Source organism: Harpia harpyja, chromosome 9 (assembly GCF_026419915.1).
Source record: "Harpia harpyja isolate bHarHar1 chromosome 9, bHarHar1 primary haplotype, whole genome shotgun sequence".
Classification (NCBI taxonomy): domain Eukaryota; kingdom Metazoa; phylum Chordata; class Aves; order Accipitriformes; family Accipitridae; genus Harpia; species Harpia harpyja.
The window spans coordinates 18,989,275-18,999,102 of NC_068948.1; the positions used below are offsets into that span (position 1 = coordinate 18,989,275).

Consider the following 9,828-nt stretch of genomic DNA (forward strand, 5'->3'; position numbering starts at 1 on the left):
GTAACAGGGATAGCTGGCCTTTCATTTCTGTTTGCCAGGGCTGTATTTGTTTTCTATGTGTTGGAGGTTTTTTTAACATGAAACTTTGAGTCTACTCCAAATCAGGTCAGTTTAAACTTTGTGTTTTCTTTGCTATATAGATGAACAAAAACCCCAAAAGAAAATCCAAACAAAACACAACAAAAGCTTTCCTGTTATAAACAGCACAGGAAGTAGTAACAACAAAGCTAGTATTTACTCTGGTGGAGTAGATTTACTTCAGCTGGTTTCCAGCATGGACCCACTGTTCCACCTCTGATTGCAGGAAATGCAGCAGGACATTCTGTATGTCTGTCTTGGGTATCTGTAACAAGCGTGTTGCGGAATGCAATATATAACGCTCTTCACAGTAGCTGCAAGAGGTTAATGCTTTAAGCTACTGGTTTGTGGTGAAGTTTGTGAAAACTGATAGGAATTGGTTAATAATGTCTATCTGTAGGCAAAAGTGCAGCTCTTTTGCAGGCAAAGTTCCCTCTGGCCTTAAAGTGAACTTTGCGTTAGGATTACAGGATTGGCCCATATGTAAGCACTGATTATCTGGTAGTACACAGTAAGGCTGGGCAGGGAATAAAACCTTACCTAAACTCAAACAGCATACTGTGAGTTCAGTTCATCAAGTCTACGTATACCACTTCTATTACCAAAAGAGATGTTGCATTTTCCTGACCTCTGTGCTGGCATGTGCGATACATTGCAAGAAAAACCACAGCCAGCCTGGCAGGGGGCTCTGGAAGACTTTTGCTTAGGAAAGTTTGACAGGGATGGCCGCATCACAGGGGGAAGGGAAAGAAGAGACTGTCTTGGAGGTGGGCTAGGAGATGAGAAGCGGGCTAGCATGTGTTTCCTGACCCTGTGGTTAGTATCAAGGCCAGTCTTGTGTGTTGCCTCATCATTTCCCCATCAGTGGAATGGGGAAGTATTGATTATTATTATAAACAAGTGCAGGACTCAGAAGGAAAGTAACTAATAATTATTAGCAAGATTTGTAATTTAAAGGTTGGCTTTATAACAAGCAAGCGAAATTATTTACTATGGCCAGGAAAACTACCAGGCTTGGATTCCAGTGCCTTTATAATATGGAATGTCCTCTTCCTGCCCTGCAAAGAGATGTCCTTCCCAACAGTATTCATGCAGTGGTTAAGTAGATTTGATATAACCTTGGGTTTGCACTGTATCTTCTCAAGCTGGACCTCAGAACTGGTTGTCCAATGAGAAACTACCATTTCCTAAATGCTTGGTAAAGCACTTAATTGTGAAAATAACTAGTTTACCTCACAACATCAATTTGAAAAATTACTCATTAATTTTTGAGGTGCAGCCGCCTTCCCTGGAGGACAGAACTACTGATCTCATCTGTACCTAAAACCTTGGCTTTGCTCACTAGCAGGCGTGTCTGATCTGCAAACGAAATTTGGCTTACCGTCTCTGTTTCCTTATAAACACCCTTGACTGCACCTTTGGCAGAACACATGATAATTAAACAGTTGTGGCTTTTACTGTGCAGGCTGAACAGAGCTAGCAGGGAAGAGTTTAGATGACTCGCATGCCACACAGAAATATTATGTTTCCCTCTACTTTCCAGTGGCATTTACTAGCAAAGTAAAGTTAAAACTCTCAAAGACCTATGTGAGGTTAATGTTTGGGGTTTGGGTTTTTTCTTATTATTTGCTTAATATATCATTATTTAAGCCTGAATTATCTATGCAGCTGGTAGACAAATAAGTCAACATAAATGGAGTACAGGGACTTGAAGGAGTTGAGATCTGAATCAGAACTGCTACCTGAGAAATGCTTTCTTTTACCTACAAGAGTTTTAAAGCATCCAGATCTTGTTTAAATGTACTAAATATACTGGGTAGCTCAAATCCTCCAGAGGCAGTTAACAGCAGAGTTCCACCAATGCAAACCCCATCGATAGATGTGCTAGACACATTTTTCACTGTTTGGGATTATACTTGCTCAAAACTGAAATAACTTCAACTGCTGCAAACTGAGGTTTTTAGTGGGGTTTTTTAATGGATTTTGTTTTCAAAACAAAATTATGTTGGATCTTTGTTTCCACTGGATGCTGGCCATCACTAGCTAAGTAATGCCACATGGAGACCTCTTGTTTCCTCAGTTCTTATCTTCTATATTGCTTTTAGCTTACAGAATTGCCATATTCTCTACCTTCAGTCTTGACTGTAGGGATTTCGTGTTCTGAGACTCAGCCCTCCTATCCACAACGTCCAAGGAATGTTCCAAGGCATACCAGGGAAATTGAACCAGGATGTCCTGAGACTTCCCAAAGCCGTGCATAAAGTTTACAAAGGTTCTTCATTCCAGTAATTGACTGGCTTCCAAATTTACTCCCAATGTGTTCTTTCATCCTTAGTTTATAATTTTAGCACTGATTCACTCCTGAAGTGAAAGCCTCTTAAAGAGCAAGGCTGATGCAGATAAAACCCTCTGGGTTATGATCCATTCATTTAGAGCCAAGTGGCCTGCTTGTTAATGTCATTTGCCTTATGACCAGTTACTAGATATTTCCTTATTAAGCAGAACATCACTTTTGCCTGGTAGTGTAAACTAGCTTAATAGCACTTCACTTTCTTATGCATCATAGCAATTGGAAAAAGAAAATTGGGAACCTAGGGTTCATTTACTGGCCATTTCAGCATCTGAGAGGGTCCTTTTATTTTATTTTATTTTATTTTTAAATGAAAGTGGATAGTCAGAATATTTGTCTTACCTCAGTAGGGCTATTAAAACTGGAAGATGTTAGAGCTTCATCTCTGAAACTCTAGAAGGATGTTATTCCTGAAAGTCTTGGTGCTGTTGTTTTGGGGATTACAAGGCTGAACCCACCAGTTTGGGAGAAAGAAAAAGCTTTAATTCACCGGTTGTCTTTCTTGCCCTGCGCCCCCCTTCCAAGCCAGGCCTACAAACTCCATTTTCATCCATCTTAGTGCGCCAGTCTTTCCTGGCTGGCTATGGGGTTCTTGTAGTCCCTGAAGGACTACACAGGTTTGGAAGCAATCTGCTTCATCCAACTTTGAACATTCACATTATACCATTCTTTTTTTCAAATAAGGTCCTGTGATTGTATGGCCTGTGCTGTTCCTCTTGGCTGTTCTGGGAAATTGTCATTCCCAGCTTTCCCAACTCCAGATCATTTTTTCCCCTTTTTCCTTTGACAGAGAAGGATAATTGCTCTATACTTTGGGTGTTTGCATGCAGCGTTCAGTACATATTTACTAAATATACATACTCATAAATTTAGACGACAGCTGCCTTTTCCGAGTTGAGCAAACTGTGTGCTTTTAGCCTCTTGTCCTAGAGTAGATTCTTTATGCCCCTGAACTTCCTACTCTCCTTTTTTTGTGCCTGTTTCAGTTTGAATTTGCCTTAATTCTGATACCTTAGGTAAGGGGATCCATACCCAATGCTCCAGGCCTGCATGGTACAGAAAATTGCCCCATCTTCCTGGGGCTGACATGCCTTGATTCGTGTTCTGGGATTGTGTTTCACTTCTTTATGGCCACATCACCAAGCTTGCTTGCCATCTTGTGAATGACAAATATGCCCAGGTCATCCACTGTCACCGCCAGCTGAGATGTTCACACTTCACTGCAAAGTTTAGTCCCTAAAAGCATTCACTTTTTACCCTGTTATTTTTTACCAGTATTTCCAAATCTCTAGTTCATCCCTTTGTTCTTGTGGAAGACGCCCAGCCTTCCCTGTATACTGATAAAGCCTCCCTTGGGCTGAAGCAGAGTTACACTCTTAACTTTGTAGTTTGCATTTAGAAGAATCGATCCGTTACCTCCAGTGAGATTGTGGTCTGCAGTAAGATAGCAAATGTGTGGTCAGAGGATGTACCAAGAAGATCTCTATAGCTGGTTACTAGCATGAACACAGTTACTTCCAGATACGTGTGGACGTTTCCCAGTAGCAGGTTATATAGCTAATATACTCTCACAGTGGCTTTAAAAGAATCTTATGCTCTGGACTAATCTATCTGATGGAATAGGATGAGTTTCAACTACTAAACCCTCCCTCCTGAGGCCAAATGCTTTAAAGTAAGATCTGATGCAGATCCTTATCCTAGGACTGTCAATAATGTCTTCAGAGCATGTCACTTCTTTTTCCTTTCAAATGTAGTTTATTCATTTACTGATGTTTCCAAGTCAGCCAGCAGTTAATATACAATATTGTGTAAATTGGGTGGAGCTGATTTAATTAATAAATAGCACAGAGTTTAGTTAAAAATTTACATTAGTATTGCCAGTGACAGCATGCGAAAGTTATAACTAGGACCCCTCCCCCCATGCACACACACAAAAATGAAGAATTTGGTTATAAATTTTGCAAAGATTAAAGCTAAGATTCTTTTTTGTGTGCCTTCTGACTCTGGAGCTTTCATGTTTCAGGCTTTTCTCCACTACTGTGAGCCCTAACAGAAGCCTCCTTTGTTTACATGTTAATTGAGATTGTCACATAAGCTTACTTGGCTACAGGGCTTGCAACTTTTTAACAAAGTTAAACCAACAAAATCCAAGAAGGTGCAGTGAAAATAATGAAATATTACTCCCCCCCCCCCCCCATTTGATCTTTGCATAGGTAGACCTGCTAGTATTTCTCTCTATTTCTTGCCATGACCAAAGTTATTTCCCCAGCTGGTGATGCTTCTGAGAAGTGTGTGGAGTGCTACACAGTAAGAAGTTGGCCTACCTAGCACCAAATATTTGAAATGTGGGCTTGATGCTGCAAAGGGGTTCATGCACATGGGCGTTACCACCAACATGCTGTTGGGACTCCAGGATTGGGTTTAATAAAGGAAATGTGGCCTGAATTGTGTAGGACTGTGGTTTCCATTGTCCAGAATCACAGGCTTTTGCATTCCTTATTGTATTTATGAAAATTATTTGACGCTGTGAATAATTCAGGGAACTGCAAGATTATTGGGCTGGCTTTTTAATCTTGTGTTTTGTTTTGCTTTTAAACATATTCATTTTCAAACTTGTGGTTTCCAAATGGCAACAACTGTCATTTCTCTCAGGCATAACTCAATTAAGAAAAGTCTCATGACACTTCATATTTTTTTGTTTATATGTAGAAATTCCCTGTCAAGAATAATAACATTTTCTGGTGTGAGTTCTTGGGTTTGCAAACTTGGAATGTGCTTTCTATGGGTCCTCATCATTTTTCATGCGAGGGTGAACATTCCTGGTTTGCTCTTTGAATATTTGGTAAAGCAAACACCAAAAAGAGGTGAAAAGTTAATAAGTATAAAAATGGGAATGAATGTTACAAGGAATTTCCAAGTATTTGCTCGGCACTGGCTCTTGCACATCCTCTGCTTTTGCCTGAACAATTGGTCTTTCTTTAAACATTCACATTTGAGCAGCTGGATTCATTATTGAACTAACTATCAAGAACCAAGGGATATGGCCTTTATCAAATTTAATAAACCTTTGAGGACTGCAGAAAGAATACACTTGTCTTTAAAGATCAGCCTGTTCAAATGAAAACTAAACAGAAATTCGGATCAAATTCTTGCTTGTAGATACATTGTGAAAGCCAGCTGTTTGGTGTTTTGCAATAGAAATTAGTAATTTTAACAAAGCATTATATTTCTTTTGATGGCCTACAATGTTAATTCTCTCTTTTTTTTTTTTTTCTTTTCTTTTGACATGGAGATCAGAATCTGGCCTATATGTTGTAATATGGTAAGAGAAGTATACAAATACAAGCATGTCTAAATATGTGAATACAAGTCAGGCTATTAATTCAGAGAGCCTTGCCACATTTATTAATGTTCTATGTTATGAGATTAAAGCTGTAACATAGAGTTATGTGAATTATAAACATCTCTTTAGCAAGTCATATATTAACCATAATAATTTTTAAAGGGTGGAGTGTAATTTATTCAACATTGTAAGAAAAAATAAGGTAAATGAGTTAGCTTAGGGGTGGGGCGGCAGCAAACTGCTTGTGGAGACTTTTACTCCCTGAGGTGATAGAGGTTAAATGCATTAAAGAGCTTATAGGTTTGCTCCCTAGAGAGAAAAGGGGCCAGACGTTTCTAGCTGACATGTCAAGGACACCACACATTTGCCCTCCTGACTAATGGTAAGATACTGAGCTGATAGCAAGGTTGCAGTGGCAATTTTCAGAGAGAAAAATGGAACACAATAGGTGGCTCCTAATTAGCGAGGAGGGCAATATGCTGGGACAATCTTAGCGTTTCAGAGATCCACTCACTGAAGGCATAAGTGAGCCTGAGACCACTAATGCAAACTTGGAATATTATTAAAGCATTAATGGCCAAGAAGGCATTTTAGCTGAAGTTTCCACAAACAAGCGTTCTCCAGTTTAACGTTCGTAAGGAAAGCTTGCACATCAAACTCAGGCCTGGTCCTGCACCATTGAAACCAGTGTGCTTCTAGCAACTGGTTATATAGATGGGTTTTCTCTCGCATGTTTCCACTCTAAATCACTAATTTAAGAGCAGTGGGACAGATCTGTAGAAACAGGAGGGAGGGATACACTACTGTGATGGAGGGATACACTACAGTGATGGAGGGGGGATGTGTCAATGGATATGCACATGAAAGAAGGTGCCTGGGGAATGGCGGGATTACTGTGTGAAGGAGAGAAAGTTGTAAGGAGATCAGAGTATAACAGTGAGTAAAGGGAGGACTTGGAGTAGGCAGGTGGAAGTGCAAGGAGGGAAGGGGAACCGGGAAGGAGCAGCCCTAGTTGATCCCAGTGTTGTGACTCAAACCAAAACTTATTTCACATTAAATTTGGGAACTCCAGACTATTTAAAAAAAACCCCACAAAACAAACCAACCCACTTGTGTGGTGGCAACAGAGATCTAGCTAGCAGATGCTGTACAGTAACATACTAATGAGGCTTGGACATGGAGGAAGAAGGCAAGCCAAAGCTGTGATTCCTACTTGCAAAGGTATTTTACTGCAGCTATTTTAAGTCTCATCAGACAGTGATTTGTTTCTTGTAATATCCTTCTAACATCACTCTTCACAAAAGTCCCAGATACAGAGGGGATTACACAGGTAAGCAGATAGTCTCAGAATACGGAGCATGCTTTAGGAGAGTGGTATTGCTTTTTTTATGAAAAATCTCCTGACAAGTCTTAGACATTGTCCTGAAGAGCTAGATGAGAAAATGAGGACATAATACATAACACAAGAAAAAGAAGGACTTAAAGAAGACCAGTACGGTTCCAGTATTTTCTGCTGCACTGAGACAGACCTAACAGAGGAAGCGAGAAAGCCAAGGTGTGGGTTTTACATGTTGGCTAGAACTGGTTTTGAGCTTAGCTGCTTGGTAGCAGAGATGTGCAAAATGTTGCAATAGATCACACTGAAAGTTAGGTGGAAGGAAATGCTCCATTGATTTAGGTACACAACACTCACACAGCAACAAAAAGCATGTACCTGCTGCTCCTCTGCCAGGCTCCTGCCTTTCCAGCTACCTCTCTTGCCCAATGAGCCTCAAGAATGCACACTCCCTTAATCCTCTGCTGGGAGGTTTGGGGCTTGGTGGAAGAAAGGACCTTTAGCAGAAGGAGGGAGGGTTGTTTGGAGAATGAAATTCAGTAAACTCCAACCTCCAAATGAACCTGCTGGGGCTGATTTGCTGCCAGCCCTTGGGAACAAAACTGCAGCACTCAGTTCCTGAATCCCATCAGCTCCCACAGCCTGGAGGGTTCACACTGCTCTGGCACCTCTTCCCATGTCAGAACAAGGCATTGTGTGTGCGATTTCAACATGCTTCTGGTTTTGTTCTAACTGCCAAGAAACACTAGTTGTGTTATTATGAAATGATTGAGGAGTATTTGCTCATACAAATTATTTGTTTTAAGAGTTTAGTAATTAAATGTCAACACACAGTGTTGGTGTCTGAAAAGCTCTCGGGTGAAAGCCCTGCTCTAACTTGAAACTATAATACACTGTTTCTCTTCTCTCAAAACAGATTTGTTTGAAACACCCTATTCAGTAGAATGCATCTCGCTGTAACTTGCACGATCTTTGGCCTTCAAAGACACCCTTGTGCAAAGGGCGTGTTGCATTAATTTGTTCAGCCAATTTAGGGTGTGTGGCATTAATTTGTTTGGCCAATTTGTTTAGAATCTGGCAGAGCATAGGCACCCAGTGCAATGTCTGTGCATAATGCCTGTGTCATCTCTACACCAGATCTCAAGAGCAAGAGATTTACTGCGTGATGCCTGGCCACACCTTGAGTCCATGCTCAGGAGAAGCAAAGGTAGGAACCGAAGTGACAAGGTGATTGTTGAAGGTAAGTATGAAAATACTTTTTATAGTTTGAATGACTGATTTCTACACACACTGCCTAAGCTGCAAGAGTAAGTTATGGTATGAATACCATTCACTGCCATCACTGACTGTGGTCACCTGGGCCACAGCACGTAATAATCATACCCACAGGAAGCCCAGCTTTACCTCAGTGGAAAGCCACACACAATTCAATATGAAATGACAACCTTTTGGTGCAATAGTGTGTAGCTCACTGCAGATTGTTAATGCTGTGCCCATTGAGTTTTGATTTGCATAGAAATAATTTATTATAATCATATATAATTTTGTATGATGCTTCTTTTATTCTTGTTTCCTGTGATGCTCAAGATGGATGGTAATGTACTTTCCAAAATATTTCTTTGGAAGGACCAGCTAGTTATAATTAAAAATTACAAAAGTGCCCAAGGTCTTATTTAAAAGTAAGCAACCTGTGTTCAAAATGTGAGCACCCATGGACTTCAACAGGAGCTTCCAGACATCCAGCACTAGGCTTTTACATTGAGTTGTTGATGAAAATCCTTGTCTTCCCCCGCCCCCCCCCAATCAGGCAACAAGGCCTGGGATTAGAGCTGATGGGAAAGACTGTAACATTTTCTATTTTCCATTGAAATTTATTTTTCACAGAAGACTACAATGCCAGCTACCTTTCTTCAGGATTTAGGCTAAATGTCCTGAGATTTGTGCTGTCATTCTGGGAACACATCTGTATTCTGAGGAGGACAGGCAGTGAGGGCAGTGACATCATGGTAGAGCTTTCACTTAAGTCAGATTTTTCACCCTGGGTGTCTACGCTGCTGAATTTAGCTGAGTATGTAAGTGCAAGGAAGGGTACCAGGCCCAGATGTGTAGCCATCTAGACCTTCATATACACATATATATTGTAAGCTGCTGTCAAATAATGGAGTAGGGTGAGAATTTTGTAAAGTTTGTAAACAACTCCGTACACAGTGGTTTAGGAAAACATGTAGAAAGTCACCAGGCTTATTCACTGGGCACCTGGGAGTGAGGTCTCACTGAGGTGCTGGAGACTGGAACATGTGCTTTCCACAGCATGTGTGAAATACTGAAAAAAACAAGTGTGCCGAAATGCTCCCGTTTCCCAGAATAAGACTACACATTTCAGAGTGTGTTAAGGATACTAACAGATGACCTATAGTGAGCTATACACAGTGCAATCTAAAGCCAAGGGCTTTATGTCAGGCTTAGAGATTTTGAATAGTAACACACTTTTCAAAGAGCCTCAAAGTAATTAGCCTTTCGCTCCAAGTTGACACACTTACACTTTTAATATCAGGAATAAGGAAAAAGACTAAGGCTTCTAACCTCAAATCCATAGCAGCTTAGGCACTTTCACCTCACTGGTTTTGTTATGACAGCTCTTTGTTTGGCTGATAGTGAGTGGTGTTTTGAATAGAAGTGCTTTTGCTGCGTGCTTTGCTACTTTCCCGTAATAAGGGAGGA

The 9,828-nt window shown here is 40.6% G+C and overlaps 1 long non-coding RNA gene across 1 annotated transcript in view; it reads left to right on the top strand.

The window, feature by feature from the left end:
• The window catches only part of LOC128145628 (uncharacterized), a 41,555-nt gene extending 33,207 nt beyond the window's left edge, over positions 1 to 8,348 (top strand). Inside the window, exon 3 of the long non-coding RNA XR_008236526.1 lies at positions 8,245 to 8,348. This is a non-coding gene — a long non-coding RNA (uncharacterized LOC128145628). The remainder of the gene's footprint in view (positions 1 to 8,244) is intronic.
• The last annotated feature ends 1,480 nt before the right edge of the window (positions 8,349 to 9,828 follow it).